A 17,985-nucleotide genomic window follows, 5' to 3' on the forward strand; every position below is an offset into this window, starting at 1 on the left:
AAGATAAGAGTGATTTAATCTCGATCGCACTGCTCAGCAAGCAGAGTGGCCGCACAGCAATGCTAGTGCCTCTGTATTTCATTTCACGCACACGCGTGAGGCAGCGCCGGCTGCGTCTCACTGGCAACGTGAGCCGAGGGTTCTCTGTTGCACAGTTCTACACCGCCCACTCACATTAATGCGACCACCGCCCGAGTTCAACGTCGACGTGCAGCAACCACTCACAGACGGCAGGTTGCAGCGCTAGCAGTGGGGGGTATATAAACTGTTGATGGTGTTAGGACAGCAACCAGCCACAAATTTACTTTCAGTTCCTTTATTCAAAGGGTACCGTTACCGGTTTCGAATGGTTGTGATTCATCCTCAGACGGTTTACACGCTTTCTTTATGACATGTGGTGTGTTTTTTACACATTAATTGTCCTAAAATATAAATAATACATAATTATAAACACGCTACATACAGATGGTTGCGTTACAGATTTTCGTTGCATGTGACTTACGTGAAACGTCAGTTTGGAGTGTTTGTTTCCATAACATTCGTCCAACAGATGTAAATGCATTCCCACTGCATTCTTATTGTTGCACACGTAAATTCTTCTCACTGAACACTTTAGATTTGTCACTGAGAAGATTTCTACAGCAAATCTAAAGTGTTCAGTGAGAACAATTTACGTGTGCAAAAATAAGAATGCAGTGGGAGTGCATTTACATCTGTTGGACGAATGTGGGTTGTGCTCTGTCACCCACAGCTGCTCGTAGATTAGATCAGATTAGATTAGATTGTTTTCGTTCCACAGATCCAAAAAATGAGATGATTCTCTTGGGTGTGGAACATGTCAGGAAGTATGACATAAAAACATAAAACATCTGAATATAATACTTACTACCGTGATCATTTGTCAAGAGATAGTCGAAAACAAGATAATACAAGGCAGTAAACTGGGACAGCTAATATCTACAGAATTAACACACTGTCTGAACGAAGCACTGTTATTCACTATTAATAAATTTATGATACCCAAAAACCTAATCTTGACTGTTGTGACCAAGTGTTGTCAAAACTGAAATCTAACAGATATTTTTGCTTAAGCTGACTTAACAGTCTCTGTTATGATTTTGATCTATGGAGTAGAAGGAGTTGCCCATCAAAAAGTCTTTCAAACTCTGTTTAGACCGTGCTTTATCTGAAACCAAGTTTCCGCATGGCACTAAATACCAGCGAGAAAGGCTATTTTCACGCATGCCCGCTGTTCCGCTCTGTAGCACGAGAAAGCTGGCGCTGGTACCCAGCCATCCTCGCATGCGGTCGCAGGCTGTCGGTCGATTTCGAGTGTACACCGAGGAGGAGCTGTGCAATATGAACGAAAGTTGGTGGGCGCGTTTCTACGTGTGAAATATGATGGCTATTGAAATTTCGCTGCAGTCGCATAAGAGTGGCGCTAGGAGCACCAGTATGAGGATGCAAATCAGTTTTGCTTTAAATATACGCTGTAACGGTCACCAGCGTCAGATACGTTTGAGATTGGACGCGGTGAGTTGCAGTTAGGCAAGAATGCCTTTAGGCTACAAAGACGCCATTATGAACAACTCACTGAATTTGAACGAGGTCGTGTAATAGCTGGATGTTTCTTCTACGCTACTGCAGAGAGACTCGGCAGGAATGCAGCCTCTGTACATGATAATCTTCAGCGGTGGTCGCGAGTGTGTTCGATCCTAAGAAGCTCCGGAAGGGGCACGTGCTAGTACCGAGAGGGAAGAGCATCGTGTTCGGCGTGTGACTCTGGTGCTTCGTACTGCACTTGTAGCAGCAATTTTGAGCAGCAGTTGCCATCAGAATGACACGACGAACTGTTACAAATCGGTTATTTTTCGGATAGCTTCAAGCCAGAGGTGCTGTAGCGTGGATTCCACTGAGCACAAACCACGCCAGTTTCAACGTCACGGTGTGAGTGAGAGCAGGGCAGGGTGGAGGCCTATTTTGTTTTCCGGTGAAGGCTGTTTCTGCCCCGGTGCCAGAGACGGCCGTGTGTTGGCTGGGAGGAGGCCAGCTGAGGACCTGCAACCCACCTGTCTGCGAGCTGGACACACACACACTGGACCTACACCTGGAGCTATGGTCTGGGGTGCGATTTCACGTGGTTATCCCACGCTCCCTCAGGTCACTCTGGTGATTTGTCCCGTTCTGCTGCCGTTCATGAGTAGCATCCCGGGAGGTATTTTCCAACAGGGTAACACTCGCCCACATACCGCTGTTGTAAGCCGGCGGTGTGTCGACATGTCACCTTGGCCTGCTCGATCACCAGATCAGTGTTCAGTCGCGTACATACGGGACATCGGTCGACAACTCCCGCGTCACCCACTGACAGCAGTAACCGTCCCTGTGTTGGCCGACCAGATGCACCGAGTATGGAACTCCACCCCACGAACTAACATCTGGCACTGGTACAACACAAACAGTCTGCCTGTTACACCCGTTATTAATATACTAGCATTTCACATTTGGGACTGTTTATCTCGTACTTATATTGGCTTGTGATCTTTTAATGTTCAACACTTTCAATTTATTCCCAAAAGTTAATAAATATTCATTAAATATTTCCCGGCGTTGAAATTTTTTCCGTAAGCTTATTTATTGCGGTTATGGTGATACCACATTTTCGCATGATATTCCAGAGCTGCCATGACTTGTGGAATAGTCCTCGTATGTACTTAGTATTTTCAAATTTTGTGTTAATTATACCATACATTAATGTCCATCAAAACTTCGTTAACATACCTTTGTAAAATTACATTTGATTCGCTGTTTATTGCAGCGTTCGTATCATCTGCAAAAATGTAAAGACCTAACGTGAAACACTGTGCCACAGTACGTATAATTAGCTACTATTGTAATGAAGACTAATTTGTTACCACAGAACTCTTTCCTGTCAACAAGGGAATAAAACGATGGCTGAAACGATCGGTATGCGACTCTAGTGTACAGAACACTTTGGCACGCACGCAGATATTCTTCGACGGCTTCTCGGCGCGGTGCTCGCGCACGGGCGAGCCCGGCGAGTGCGAGTCGGACTCGTGCGGGCCGGCCTACGTGTACGCGCGGCCCACCGTGGTGCGCGTGCAGAGCCGCGGCCGGCTGCGGCTGCGCAGCGCCGACCCGCGCGAGCCGCCGCTGCTCGACCCCCGCTACCTGTCGCGGCCGCGCGACCTGGACGTGCTGGTGGACGGGCTGCGGCTGGTGGCGCGCGCCGCGCGCACCCCGCCCATGCGCGCCTGGGGCGTCGCCGTCGACGACGCGCCGCGGCCCGGCTGCCGGCACCTGCCCTTCGCCTCCGACGAGTACTGGCGCTGCGTCGTGCGCGTCCACACCGGGCCCGAGAACCACCAGGTACTGCGGCCGCACCGAGCGTGCACTCGGGCGCGTTATCTGTCTACGGCTTTACTCGGGGTCAACATTAATAAAACCCACGAAGTACAGGGACGGATTCCTGACTGGAAATGGAGCAAATAAGGTCCTACGAACGCGTGTCCGGCATCGGACGGTGTCCTTGCAGCGACAACAAATCGTTCCGGAACCCAGTGCAGCGTTGCGAGGCATTCGCGTCGTTCAAAGTGGCCTCCGTCAGATTGCAGGTGATAGGGACAGTAGCAGCTGTCATACTGTGGCTTACACGGTGTTCACGGGCCACTTGGCTGGAGTTTGTGCTAGGGTTCGCCTCAATATCCCGTAGATCCCGGTCCTCCAAATCTGGTGTACGCACAGTCCGCCGCCTCCAAGAAACTTGGTCTGTCTGAAAGGATCCACGATCACACAAACGCCCAAAACGGCTTGAAATGTTGTATGAAGTGGTTCGTGTCAGTGAGGGCAGTTCTTTTGGTATAGCCGTGCTGCCTCTCGACCGTTCCCATGTGCTTGGCAGTACACAAACAGCATTTCAGCTTGTTCCGGACATGAAAGTCGGACCTGTCTGCTGCTTACAGTACGCTGCGTCAATTTCGCAGCTCGCAACACCCGAGGAACACCCGGCACACGGTCTGAGGAACTGTCACTCGTCAGCGCCGTAGCAATGATGCGTTTCCGGACTCATGTTCGTACGACTTTCCTCCATTTCCAGTCAGCAACCCCTCCCCGCAGATTATCGGCTTTGCTAATGTTCCTCCTATATAGGGTGGTTCAAAGGTCAGTGTAAGAACGTTGTGTGTGCAGTGGATGCATCCAAATAAGAGTAAAAGTTTTGTCTGAAATTCCTTTATTTCTGAGTTTTGATGCGTAATCTCATTTTTGGTAGGCATTACATCATGGGCCAGTACAGGCTTTTGGCGTCTCGTGCTCGCCTTCAAATCGACCGATGTTGCTTTGTACATCCATCTATACTGCTCGGTTGACTGTGGCACGAAATACCTTCCTTCACCTGACTCCGATGTCGTCTGGCGTATTCTACGGCGCTACTGTAGTGTAGCGGCACCAGACGTATTCAGCGAGACAGAATGTCAATCCCAAGGGCCCAGGTTCGATTCCTGGCTGTGTCGGAGATTTTCTCCGCTCAGGGACTGGGTGTTGTGTTGTCCTAATCATCATCATTTCATCCCGATCGACGCGCAAGTCGCCGAAGTGACGTCAAATCGAAAGACTTGCACCCGGCGAACGGTCTACCCGACGGGAGGCCCTAGTCACACGACGTTTTTACCAGACGTATTCTGTACATTCATTGTGTCGGTAGTTCACAGGCTGCAGTCGTCGTGTACTCATCCGGTGCTCACGTGGACGCGTACCTCCTTTACGGCGCAGTCGAGGCAGCGCATGCAGTGGTGTGACTGGGGCCTCCCGCCGGCTTTCGATTTGACGCCACTTCGGCTACCTGCGCGTCGATGCGGATGAAATGATGATGATTAGGACAACACAACACCCAGTCCCTGAGCGGAGAAAATCTCCGACACAGCCAGGAATCGAACCTGGGCCCTTAGGATTGACATTCTGTCGCACTGACCACTCAGCTACCGGGAGCGGACAGGCAATGCATGAACAACAAGATGGCGGTATATGGAAATATTTCCAAACAGAAGAGTACCAAACCATCAGACTTCCCAGCTGTTCAAATGCCTCTGAGCACTATGCGACTTAACTTCTGAGGTCATCAGTCGCCTAGAACTTAGAACTAATTAAACGTAACTAACCTAAGGACATCACACACATCCATGTCCGAGGCAGGATTCGAACCTGCGACCGTAGCGGTCGCTCGGTTCCAGACTGCAGCGCCTAGAACCGCATGGCCACTCCGGCCGGCTTCTCAGCTGTGGACATGTACTTAAGGGAATACGGCATTCGTGGCGTGCCATGGTTAGGTCGGCCTCAATTGGATGGTATGTCTGTTGAGGATATCTTGGAAATGGTAGATGAACATCCGACCAGAAGTACCCGCCATCGTAGGGGTTCGTCAGTCAACTGTATAGCGCCTGCTTTCCATCCATTTCAACTGCAGAACGTCAGGATCTGATACCTGTAGACTACCCTAGACGTCAGAATTTCTGTCGGTGGTTACTCGAGCGCCTTGCCGCTGATCCACTGTTCGGGTCGTGTACAGTTTACGGATGAGGGCGTCTTCACCCGAGCGAGTATAGTTAATACTTACAACATCCGCGTGTGGGCATGTGAGAGTCCTCGCGTATATCGCCATCGGTTCGCAGTGAACATTAGGTGTGGTATACTGGACATTCAGTTACTAGGACCGCATGTTACTCCCCAGCGTCTGACTGGTAGAGTATCGACAATCTTTGGAACATGAATAGGGTAAATGGCTGTTCATCTGTATAGAATGAGATGAATGGAGCCTGCAACATTAAGAGAGGGGTAAGACGTCGAGTATGTCGTTGTCTTCGTTTGTATGGAAATCATTTTGAACATGTTCTGTGGTAAATGTACAGTGATTCAATTAACAAGAATTCTTCATTGGAAAACACGACCTCTTTTGCAAATTAAATTTGCATTTGCAGGTCCTTGACTATATACAAAGGAATTGAAAGTACTTTTCAGGAATTTAGCCTCACCAGCAAACGGACAAATAAAAGCCATAAGGTCTGTGTCTACTTAGAGTCAGAAGACTAAAGGTCACAAACTTGGCTTTTATTTATCCGTTTCCTGGTGTGGCTAAACTCCTCAAAATTACTTTCAATTCCTTTGTATATAGTGAAGCACCTGAAAATGCAAATTTAATTTGTGAATCCGGTCGTGGTCTCTAATAAAGAATTCTAACAGTCGCAGTGGTCTTGCTTATTCAAATCATGGAATGTTTCGGCTGAGGTTGGCCTGTATATAGAGTAGTACAGCCTTAGTTGGATTTCGGCTCCCTTCTTGTCATTGCTTTCTGGGAAGAATTAATTTTGTGTTGCACATGTAATCTCTATTCTATGGCACAGCTCTAAAATAAAGCGATTTCAGGAAAAAGCTTTAAATAACATTTTGCGGTTATTTTTATGCAGACATTTCACCCACGAAGTATATAAGTATGTACAGTTACTTTTGAATGACCCTCCATAACTGTGGGGTTAGATAGGTCTAGTACATAAATCGTATGTAAGCTAAGAGCACTCTGAAAGGGGAACTAAAGGGGTACGAATTCCTTTGTAATGTTACATACATTTTGCACGCTGTACGACCGCAACTAGACAATATTATCGTAGTGTATAGCGCTGTTTCCAGGCAGCTTTGTTAGACACTCGACTAATAGAATTACACTGCTCTGGACTTTGCCTAGAACCCTTAGGATGCGCTCCGACAAATGTACTTAACCCCCCTACCACTACTATTTTCAAGCAGACGCTTCGTCTGTGAGCATTAGGCTTGTTGTCGTATGGATATATCGGGGAAAACCATTTCTCTGAAGGAGGCAAGGTGAGGCTATTCCGTCCCTGAAGTAACTTCTGCTACCAACACCCTGTTGCACTGCGTGTTTATTTCTCGTAAATAAACTCCGTGAAAAGTTTCCTTCTCATCCTTCCCCAATCTGAGCTTCCACTCAGTACCTAATGACATCGCCGTCGACGGAATGTTAAACCGTCATCTTCCACCGTTAAAGCTGAGGCAGAAGCAATGGAAATTGACCGGACTGGCGCAAAACCCACACAGTCAGAACAACAACACTAATTGGCCAATATGTCTACTGCTTAAAAATTTGTTCGAATTCGCAAAAACGGCGACTTCCCCACGAACGCCGTTAGGGTGTACAGAGCAGGTTGGCGTGCCGTGCGACGTGGAGCCGGGGGTGTTCAGCTTTAGCATTTCTCCAGTGTTTCTTTTTCCCCCTGTAGTGACCGTTGTAATTATTAGGAATCGTAAAGTTATTTTTGAAGGACGAGAAGTTACAATAAAATGGCAGTTATGTTTCCGATTAAGATACCTCACAGTCAGAGTACAAAGCCGTCGTGGTGACACAGTCCGGATGAGCCTTCTAAGGTTCAGAAACTGCCTTGCGACGTGTTCTTATTAAACTCACTCTTCCTTAATAATGTGGTTGTCGGTGGCGACCAGTGTGTATCCAAAACGTGGTTACACTAATAACAGGCAAAAGTTGAAATCGACCCACAGTGTAAACATGTCAAACATTACACGCGGATTATTCTTTGCCAAGTGGTCTCTGCGGGCTTAAGTAGCTCACTCGGCGTGTATTTAATTTTTCGTTATACACATACGGGAAATACTCTTCTATTCACAGCTGAAAAAGAGCAGTTCTTTACTCACGAATGTGGAGTTGTTCCGACATCGCTGGCTGGAGGACGATCTCATTGTTGCTGCTTCCCACTCTTACCTGAAACAGAAAAAGCAGAGGTGAGGTGACAGAGTAAAGATAGCGTTAATATGTGCTCATTTGCGAAAAATGTTATTCTTGTCTCTGTAGTTACAGTGCCTTAAGTAGCTGCACGTTTACGCCTACATGAAGGGCTCGACTGTTATTTGGGACTGACATGTAGAGTGGAGTGAAACAAGTGATTGATGAGAAATATTCATAAAATGTAGATATCAACGATGAAGGATAGAATGTTTGAGGTTTATCGTACAGGACTCTAAGTAATGAAGAATGTAATAGACTATCAGCTGTTACCGAATCCTGTACAACTCTCAGTGTCTCAGTAGGAGATTTTGATTCTTTACTCGTCTCGAAAATTACTGCACGTTCAAAGTCATGGAGACACAACTCTGGAGGTTGCTAGGGAGCAGTTTATCATTTACCAACTGCATTTGGTACTACCACGACAGTAGCTATGCGTCACATAAGCCTTAAGGGAGAAACAAATAAAAAAGCTAGCCATCAGGTACGTAGGTAGCCAGTTTGCTGGTAAGACAGGAATGTATTTAAGTGAGCGTGAAAATCCTGCGAGTGCAACGAAGTTACAAAACGTATACACGTGTCGCATCCCAACAGTCCGCTAATATATAGTCTCTATGTCTTGCAACAGTTTGAAAGCGCACTTACTGTTATCCAAGAAAAGTTTTGGCCCTTATATACTGGCGGATGAAGCTGCTATCGAGCTCTGACAGGCTATTGATGACGAGGAGGGAGTGTGTCCTTTATTGGTGTTTTCAGTATTAGTTGTCATTGGTGGAAATAGACCTTGTGGCTGGTGTTTGCTTTATTGCTTGCCACCGGTGGATACAGGCGAACTGGAGACGGACGGTAGTTGTGACGCAGCGCTGTTTACCTGCTGAAGCGCGCCAGTACTCTGCGTACCAGCGACCGCTGTCGTCTCCCGTGCGCCAGTGTGCTGTCGTTCAGTAGCGCTGTTACTGCTGACAGCCAAGACGCCGGAAGTCGGTGCTCGTTCTCTCTATTCACGCTGGCAGGTCGCTTGGCTAAACTTTCGGCAGAGTGGACGTGGGAACAGTATGTGCATACTGAGGAGTTGCAGTGTTAGTCAAACATTTGTCACGGTCGTCGCCGATCATACGGTGACGTGGAAGGCTGACTGTGTTCCCTTCGCTTTGACTCTGCAGGTAGTGGCGTGCTTAGTTTACAGGTGAACAGTACGTGCAGCATTCATTCTAGGGTACTACCATGCCCTGCTGACGAATACGTACTCCTGCTGAACAAATGCAGCCACCTCGCATTATGCGCCTGCGGGAAACTGGATAGACGTATCGACAGACTGCTGCACATGTTGGCCAGAGTTTATCGGTGAAGCGTCGCTGGGTTCAGCAGCGGTCTGTGGAACATTCTCTCTCACGGCCGTAGACGAGGCCCTGGGCGTGCACGTAGTACAGGCGCACTGCGAGAGCACCAGTGGCCGTCTGAACGTCATCCAGGGAAGAAATCTGGGCAAACGTTGCACATGATGTGGCGTGGAGGACCACAGGGAACCGCCTGCTTGCTCAGGTTGTCACCCTCTTCTCCCTGTGTTACTGCATTTTATCAGTGCAACAAAGCACGTCCACATACGGCTATTGCGGCGCAACTTCTTCCACATGCTGCACAACTGACCTGCCCAGCAAGCTCGCCAGATTTCTCACGAGTTGAAGTCGTACGTGACACGGTGTGGTGGAAACTTACTCCTTCTCCAGAGTCTGCAAGGGTCATAACCGAATTTTAACAATCTGTGGTAGGTGCTTCGGACAATCTGTCTCTAGATATGTTCTGTACCACCCTGCAGACACGACCATCCTCGAAGAAGTGACAAAACGATCAGGCATTACAGAGGCGCAGAGTGACGTAAGGGGAGAGCAACGTTGAAAATCAGAAATCAACACCTTACGTTCGCTCAGTTGTACTGAAGAAGCTCGACATAAGAATCTGCTACGTTTGATTCATTATGGAAGTAAGTCATTCAGCTTCAAAGTTAAGACAATGCCATAGATAACCAGTGGGTGTAAACTTCTGTATTGGAATTGACGTCTGTCCAGATCACAAAGCAGACAATTTTACTTCTCTAGATACATCCCACACTAACACTACGCAGATGATGTCCACTACAGAATTGCCACAGATACTATTTGTGGTTTGACGGAATAGTGCTAACTACCGGAGTATGATAATAATGATTTTAACAACGCATTTTATTACCTGGTTTCTTTCATGGACAGGTTAAAGTCAAATTTGATTTCACAAGTGCTGGCCAATCAAACAAACGCCTCTAAAAGCAAAGTAAAAAAATTAAACAAAAAGCTGAGTGTCACCGCCACTTTTAAACTGCTTGAACTTTAAAACACAGTCAAAACTAATCCAGTTTCAGGCGTTCATTTTCCGCGGACCTAGTACAACTGAAATTATTTAAAACACAGCAGTCGCACGATTGGAGAGACAATCAGCGTTTCCATAATTAAAATGGTTCTTGTTTTGTCTTCTGGGGATTTATAGGTAACACAGTCCGTGTATCTACATAGAGATTTCCAAATCTTAACTAAAATACATCGACGCTCACGCCGAAGTCGCAAAATAATCCCTAACACAAAATCGCTAAGTCACCATTTCCTAAGTGCTTGCTTTGACCTTCGAATCCACTAATACACCAGCGCAACGTCCCTTATCCTCAACAATAAAATGGGAAGTCTCCATCCGACCGAGATACAGATGGTTTACAAACGGGTGGCGCTCAACCAAAACTTCGTCCACTAACTCTTTTGGCATAAAATCACCAATCCTAAACTACAGCATACCGTAGCTACTAGTACTGCCTCAGAAAAATTCTAAATTACCACATAAATCAATCAGTTGACGCTAATCGCCGGACAAGGCGAGTTCAAATTAATCGCAGATTGGCGTAAATATCTTAAAACGATGACAGACTCAGGGAATTTTTGTAAACGATTGTAGCGTTTGTTCCAGATACTCCGAACATAACCCCACTTCGGACTGATCTTAATCCGGCTACCAACCAACAACGACTTACTGAATTTCTAATGAGACAAACCAAAAAGCATTTACGATGAACAAACGTGGCAAGCTAATTCTCCCTTTGAACAATAGTTGATTTTTCTTTGTGGCTGTCGTTGGAGTCTTGTGGTGGCGCCGTAGTTATTACCTTTGTCGCAAGCCGCTACTCTGCAGTCGTTCGTGCGTAGTAATCTCGCTGACGTTGACTGGATTCTGCTGCTCACATATTTTCAGTCGACAGTCTCTACAGTATTTTACAAAATAGCATATAAAAACTCTTTCCAAACATCTCCTTACACCCTGGTTTCTTTTCATAACAGCAAATTTTGATAATAAGATGAGGCGACACCTACTAGTAATGCCGATGTTTTAGAATATTACAGGGACTATTCGGCATTTTTACGATCGTCTGCATGCGTGAATACATGCCTGTGTTGCCACCAGAAGGGGGTACACTGTGTAATGATGCGACTGTTTGGATAACCTTTACTGTGACACGTGTGTTTCATTTGGTCTGAGATTGTTATGATACAAGCTAGCCGGCCACTGTGGCCGAGCGGTTCTAGGCGCTGCTACGCTGCTACGGTCGCAGGTTCGAATCCTGCCTCGGTCATGGATGTCTGTGATGTCCTTAGGTTAGTTAGGTTTAAGTAGTTCTAAGTATAGGGGACTGATGACCTCAGACGTTAAGTCCCATAGTGCTTAGAGCCATTTTAACCATTTGATATAATGATACAATAATGAACTACCTGTCATAAACCTGTTAATAAAATGACCTTGTCGTTGAGAATGTTGCAATTTTCACCCAACTGTGTATATAAGGGAAAGGAAGGCAACATAAGACGAGTGGATAGCTTCAAGAGATAAAACAGTAAAGGCAGCAGAGGATCAAATAGACAAAAACATAGAGCCCTGTTAAAATCCATGAATATCATACGAAATACTGAATGAAATTGACGAAAGTAAAAATATAAAAGTACTATCTCTAAATAAGGTTTACGTAAATGCAGACTTTTAAAAAATGAGGCTGAGCGGAAATGCAATATGGATTGCAGGAGAAATGCAAACATGTAGTCTATGGGAAAGAAAAATGCCACCTACAAGAAAATTAGAGAAACCTTTTGAGACAGCTGTACGGATATCAAGAGCTGAGATGGAAAGCCAGTACCAAAAAAAGACGGGAAGGCAGAAATGTGAAAGAAATGTAATACAAGGTAAACGAACTTGAAGACAATATTGTAGAAATGAAGGAAGAAGTAGAAGAAAACAACACGGAAGGTACGATACTACAAGAAGAAATTGTCAGAGGACTGAAGGACCTAAGTCGAAACAGTCGAAACAGGCACTCAGAATTATTGACACCCATGGAAGAACATACCATGATAAAACTATTTCATCTGGTACGCAAGCTATATTAGACAGGTGACATAACCTCAGACTTCAAGAAGAATGTAACAAGTAATTATTCCAAAACAGGAACGTGAGATTACAGAATCGTTACTTACTAAGAAATAGTTGTAAAATGCTACAGCAAATTAGTTACGAGAGAATGTAAAGACTGGCACCTGCCGCGGTAGAAGAGAGCGCTAATGCGCTACTTCCTGGGCTCGGGTAGGCGCGCCGGCCCCGGATCGAATCCGCCTCGTAGACTAACGACGAGGGCCGGTATGCTGGCCAGCCTGGATGTGGTTTTTAGGCGGTTTTCCACATCCCACTAGGCGAATACTGGGCTGGTCCCCACGTTCTGCATCAGTTACACGACTCACAGACATCTCAACACGTCCGCACTATTTCAGGGCTTACAATAGATGGAGACAGCTGGGGTACACTACTTACGTCCCAGGGGGTTCAGGGTGGCGGCAGGTAGGGAATCTGGCCACCCTCTGCAACTAACACTGCGAAATCCGTAATAACAAGGCCGACACAATAAAGACCCAAGCACGTATCTTAGAAGATAAGTGGAACAAAGGCAAACCTATGCTTATAATATCTGCAGTTTTATAAAGAAAGCTTTAAACAATGTTGACAGAAAAACACTCTGAGACGTTCTGAGGGTAGAAGAGGTAAAATACAGGAAGCGAAAAGTTATCTACACTGAAGAACCAAAGAAACTGGTACACCTGTGTAATATGGTGCAGGGCCCCCGCGAGCACGCAGAAGCACACAACGTGGCATGCACTCAACTAATGCCTGATGTAGTGCTGGAGGGAACTGACACCATGAATCCTGCAGGGCTGTCCATAAATCTGCAAGAGTACGAGAGGGAGGAGATCTCTTCTGAACAAGACGTTGCAAGGAATCCCAGATACACTCAATAACGTTCATGTCTGGGGAGGTTGGTGGTCAGCGGAAGTGTTTAAACTCAGAAGAGTGTTCCTGGAGACACTCTGTAGCAATTCTGGACGTGTGGGGTGTCACATTTTCCAGCAGGAATTGCCCAAGTCCGTCGGAATGCACAATGGACATGAATGGATGCAGGTGATCAGACAGGGTGCTTACGTACGTGTCACCTGTAAAAGTCGTATCTAGACGCATCAGGGGTCCTGCAACACTCCAACTGCACACGCCCCACACTATTACAGAGCCTCCACCAGCTTGAACAGTCCCCTGCTGACATGCAGGGTTCATGGATTCATGAGGTTGTCTCCATACCTGTACATGTCCATCCATTCGATACAATCTGAAACGAGACTCGTCCGACCAGGCATCATGTTTTTGTCAGGCCAACGTCGGTGTTGACGGGCCCAGGCGAGGCGTAAAGCTTTGTATCGTGCAGTCATTAAGGGTACACGAATGGGCCTTCGTCTCCGAAAACCGATATCGCTGATGTTTCGTTGAATTGTTCGCACGCTGACACTTCTTAAGGGCCCAACATTGAAATCTGCAGCAATTTGGGGAAGCGTTGCACTTCCGTCACGTTGAACGATTCTCTTCAGTCGTCGTTGGTCTTGTTCTTGCAGGTTCTTTTTCCGGTCGCAGCGATGTCGGAGATTTGATGTTTTACCGAATTCCTGATTTTCGTGGTACACTCGTGAAATGGCCGTACGGCAAAATCCTCACTTCATCGCTACCTCGCAGATGCTGTGTTCCATCACTCGTACGCCGGCTACAACACCACGTTCAAACTCAGTTAAATCTTGGTATCCTGTCATTGTAACATCAGTAACCGATCTAACAACTGCCCCGGACACTTGTCTTATATAGGCGTTGCCGACCGCACCACCGTGTTCTGGCTTTTTAATGTCTCTGTATTTGAATACGCATTCCTATACCGGTTTCTTTGGCGCTTCAGTGTAAGACTTGCGCAAAAACCAGACTGCAGTTACAGGAGCCAAAAGACATAGAAGGCGAGTATTGGTTTAACAAGGAATAGTACGAAATTGTGACCTGTCCCTGATTTTATTGAATCTGTACATTGAGCAAGCAGTAAAGGAAACCATGTAGAAATTTAGAAAGTGAGTTGACGTTCAGGGATATGAAAGAAAAATCTTGCAATCTGCAGATGACATTCCTGCAAGAGACGGCAAAGGACTTGGAAGACAGTTAAACGGAATTGAAAGAGTTTTGAAAATAGATTATTAGATGAACATCACCAAAGGTAAAGTAAAGGTAATAGAATGAACTGTTATATTTGTAAGTCGATCTTCATTGATTAGCCATATACTATGACACATGTTAATGGATAGTTTGTCAAGCTCAGAAAGGGAAAAACCAAGTTTCTTGGGTCTACTCGTCCTCTCTTCGTACAACAATGTGTATGCAGCACGAAAAGTTCTTTGGAAATAGTCCAAACCCCTTAGCGTTTGTGGAACGGGCCCCTGAAGGTGACAGAAGAATAAAATCAACCATTCGCGCTTGTCTGCCACGCAGGAGGCTGCACGGCAGCGCTACTTGGGAAACGCGTGAGGCGGGGAAGTCGGTCCCTGGCGCTGCCTGAGCCCGGCCGGCGGCGCGGCGTCAGCAGCCCGGCCCGGCCCGGCCGCCCCACGCTCTGGAATGCGCGCTGCGCAGGCGAGTCACGCTACTTCCTCTACTCGCGGCCACTTCCACCTGCGCCCGGTTCAGCGGCCGATACACTGCCAAATCACCAACCACTATGCCGCCGAAATACACGAGAACAATCTGGATTTACGAGAGCATTCACGCAGATTGGCCGCACTTCGCTATCACACTCTGACCATCTTCAAATGAACAGCATAGATCTAAGCAGTTCGTGCGTTGAAACCATTAAAGCACTTGAACCAGAACAAGAGGCCAGGCTCTGGTGTAGTTCATGTTTCGTTTTGTACTTACTTGGCTGAGGCATTGTCTTCATCACGAATCTCCCGCGCAGCCAATATTCACAGTGCCTGCAAAACTGCGCGACTGTGTATCTACTACGTATCTATTATGCAAGCTACTCTACAGTACATCATCGTCACCACCACCATCAATCTGACATTCACAGCTACTTGGTTCTAACAGCTTCCATTAGCGCTACATCTCCAATCCGCGATGTTTTTTCCCGAGTTGACAGTGTAACGTTAACAATAACCACTGTCACAGACCATTCTTAGTTTATAATTTTGGATTTTGTTTCTTTAACATAATGAGAACGAAGCGTATCACGGATTGGATAAAAGAGGTAGTCGTATATTACTAAAATAATGAGCAATACTCATCTTGCATGTTCATTAACATGACTACAATGGGGGTCGTAATCTCTTCACTGCAGCGTACCACTATCTGGATCTTTGGAATGTGGAACACAATGGTGACATTCTCAATAAATTCACGAACACACGTATTTCAAATTTGACTGAAGTTTAATGAAAAACTAAGTGCTTTACCAAACCGTGTGAACTGAAACCACAGTGAAAAGTCTCAAATACGCTGCCTACGTGCACTTTCGTGACTTGTTATGGTTTGGTGGATGGAGCCACCGACCTATATTTTTAGTAATCAGTGCCAGTATAAAAAAAAAAGGTTCAAATGGCTCTGAGCACTATGGGATGTAACTTCTGTGGTCATCAGTCCCCTAGAACTTAGAACTACTTAAACCTAACTAACCTAAGGACATCACACACATCCATGCCCGAGGCAGGATTCGAACCTGCGACCGCAAGTGACGCGCGGCTCCAGACTGTAGCGCCTAGAACCGCTCGGCCACTTCCGCCGGCTCAGTGGCAGTATACTTATTGTTAACACTACGCTTTTACTAAAGTTATAATCACTGACATTAAATACAAAACTATCAGGTGGCACCATAGCGTATACAATAAAGTGGAAAAACAGTCTTATACTCAACAGAAAGAAAAGTGTAACATTTTGGTTTCAAATTTACGGCATGAATATCTTTAGCCACCTGGAGTAATGAAATCTTAATTTAAGAAATACATCGCGAGAAGTGCATTCTTGAACATAAATACAGATGCTAGCCAAGCCTCAAGGTTTCGCTGACGTATTTGATCGCGAACGACACTCGGGAAATGTCCTCAATACGTCGTAAGCGTCAATCGTGGTCAGAACAGTGTTCTGTATCGTTGTGAGAGCATTGTGTCGAAGATAACCGAGTTCGAACTTGGAATAATTGCTGCTGCTCGTATGGTGGGTGCTCCCGTAGCCAACGGAGCACAAGTGTTTCGTGTTTTAAGAGGCATGTTTCTTTTTTTTCTTTTTTTTGACTCATCATTTTTCTAACTGGTTTGATGTGGCACCATATCGAAGATTTCTACCGCATACAGGGAAAGTGGAAATCACCCTCGGCTAAGTCACAAAGTGGATGAAAGTGTGTGACTGTCACGGACGGTCATTGAAGAGCGCTGCAGGGAAAAATAAGAGGACGACAGCTCCAAAAGACACTGCACAACTAAATGTCACACTGCCGACCGCTATCTACACAAAACAGCACGAAGATATCTCCAAAAGCAGAGAATTGCAAGTTGAGTGCAATTCTAAAACCACTCATCGGCGATGTAAATGCCCGCAAGAGGAGAACGTGGTGCCCAATCCACGAAACCTGGACTACGAGGCAATCTAAGAGTTTCATTTGGTCGGATCTGTGGTGTTTCACACTGTTTGCTATTTCTGGCCGAGTTTACGCCCCAAGATTGAAACATGGCAAAAATTCGGTGAGGGTGTGGGCAGCCATATCGTAGTATTCCACGAGTCCCATCGGTACTTTGCAGGGTCGCACTACTGCCGAGGGTTAGGTTATGTGACCGTTTTGGCAGACCGGGTGCATCCCACGGTACTGCTGTGACGCACGTTGGCCCCCGGTTCAGGCAGCTCGCATCGCCCAGGACTGGTTTTGTGACCGCGAGGACGAGTTGGCGCGCCTCACGCGTCCGCCACAGTAACCAGATCTCAGTATTACTGAGCCTTCGCGGCCTACTTTGGAGAGAAGGATGCGTGATCGCCGTCCACCTCCGTCACCGTTACCTGAACTTGCCACTATTTTACAGGAAGAATGGTATAAGATTCCACTGAAAAACTCCGAGATCACCGAAAGTTGTTTTAAATGCCAACCCGTTTGCTACTCCGTATTAGGAATGGTAATGCGTGGTGTTTTTGGTGTTTCCATATTTTTCCATCCCTTGTACTTACGTTTGTAAATTTTTACTAATTTTCCTGGAGTAGTAAACGACTCATTATCTTAACGCAGTGTGTGTGTGTGTAGGTTGGTAACATGATAATGTTTGAAACTTCCTGGCAGATTAAAACTGTGTGCCGGACCGAGACTCGAATATCCTTTCTTTCAGGAGTGCTAGTTCTGCAAGGTTCGCAGGAGAGCTTCTGTACAGTTTGGAAGATAGGAGACGAGGTAGTGGCAGATCTGCGCAAATCTCAATAACGCGTTGCAGTACTGCTCTGTCTATGCTAAAGGTGCAAATCACTGTATCTACACAGAGACACTGGTGAGGTGCAATGAGTTCTCCGTTTGTTGCAAATTATTTACGAAACACCTTGGTTTCTTTTCTGCTTTTGAAAAATCATGTCCAATTAAAAACTGTAAGAGGAAGGTAGGTGAAAAATGGCACTGCAATAATAAAATAATGACTTCAAAAGAAATTACATTATAATTCCTCTTCACGTAAATAAAAGATTCCGTTACATTTCCTCCTTCTCAGATCAGTTAACATTACATT

Source organism: Schistocerca nitens, chromosome 9 (assembly GCF_023898315.1).
Source record: "Schistocerca nitens isolate TAMUIC-IGC-003100 chromosome 9, iqSchNite1.1, whole genome shotgun sequence".
Classification (NCBI taxonomy): domain Eukaryota; kingdom Metazoa; phylum Arthropoda; class Insecta; order Orthoptera; family Acrididae; genus Schistocerca; species Schistocerca nitens.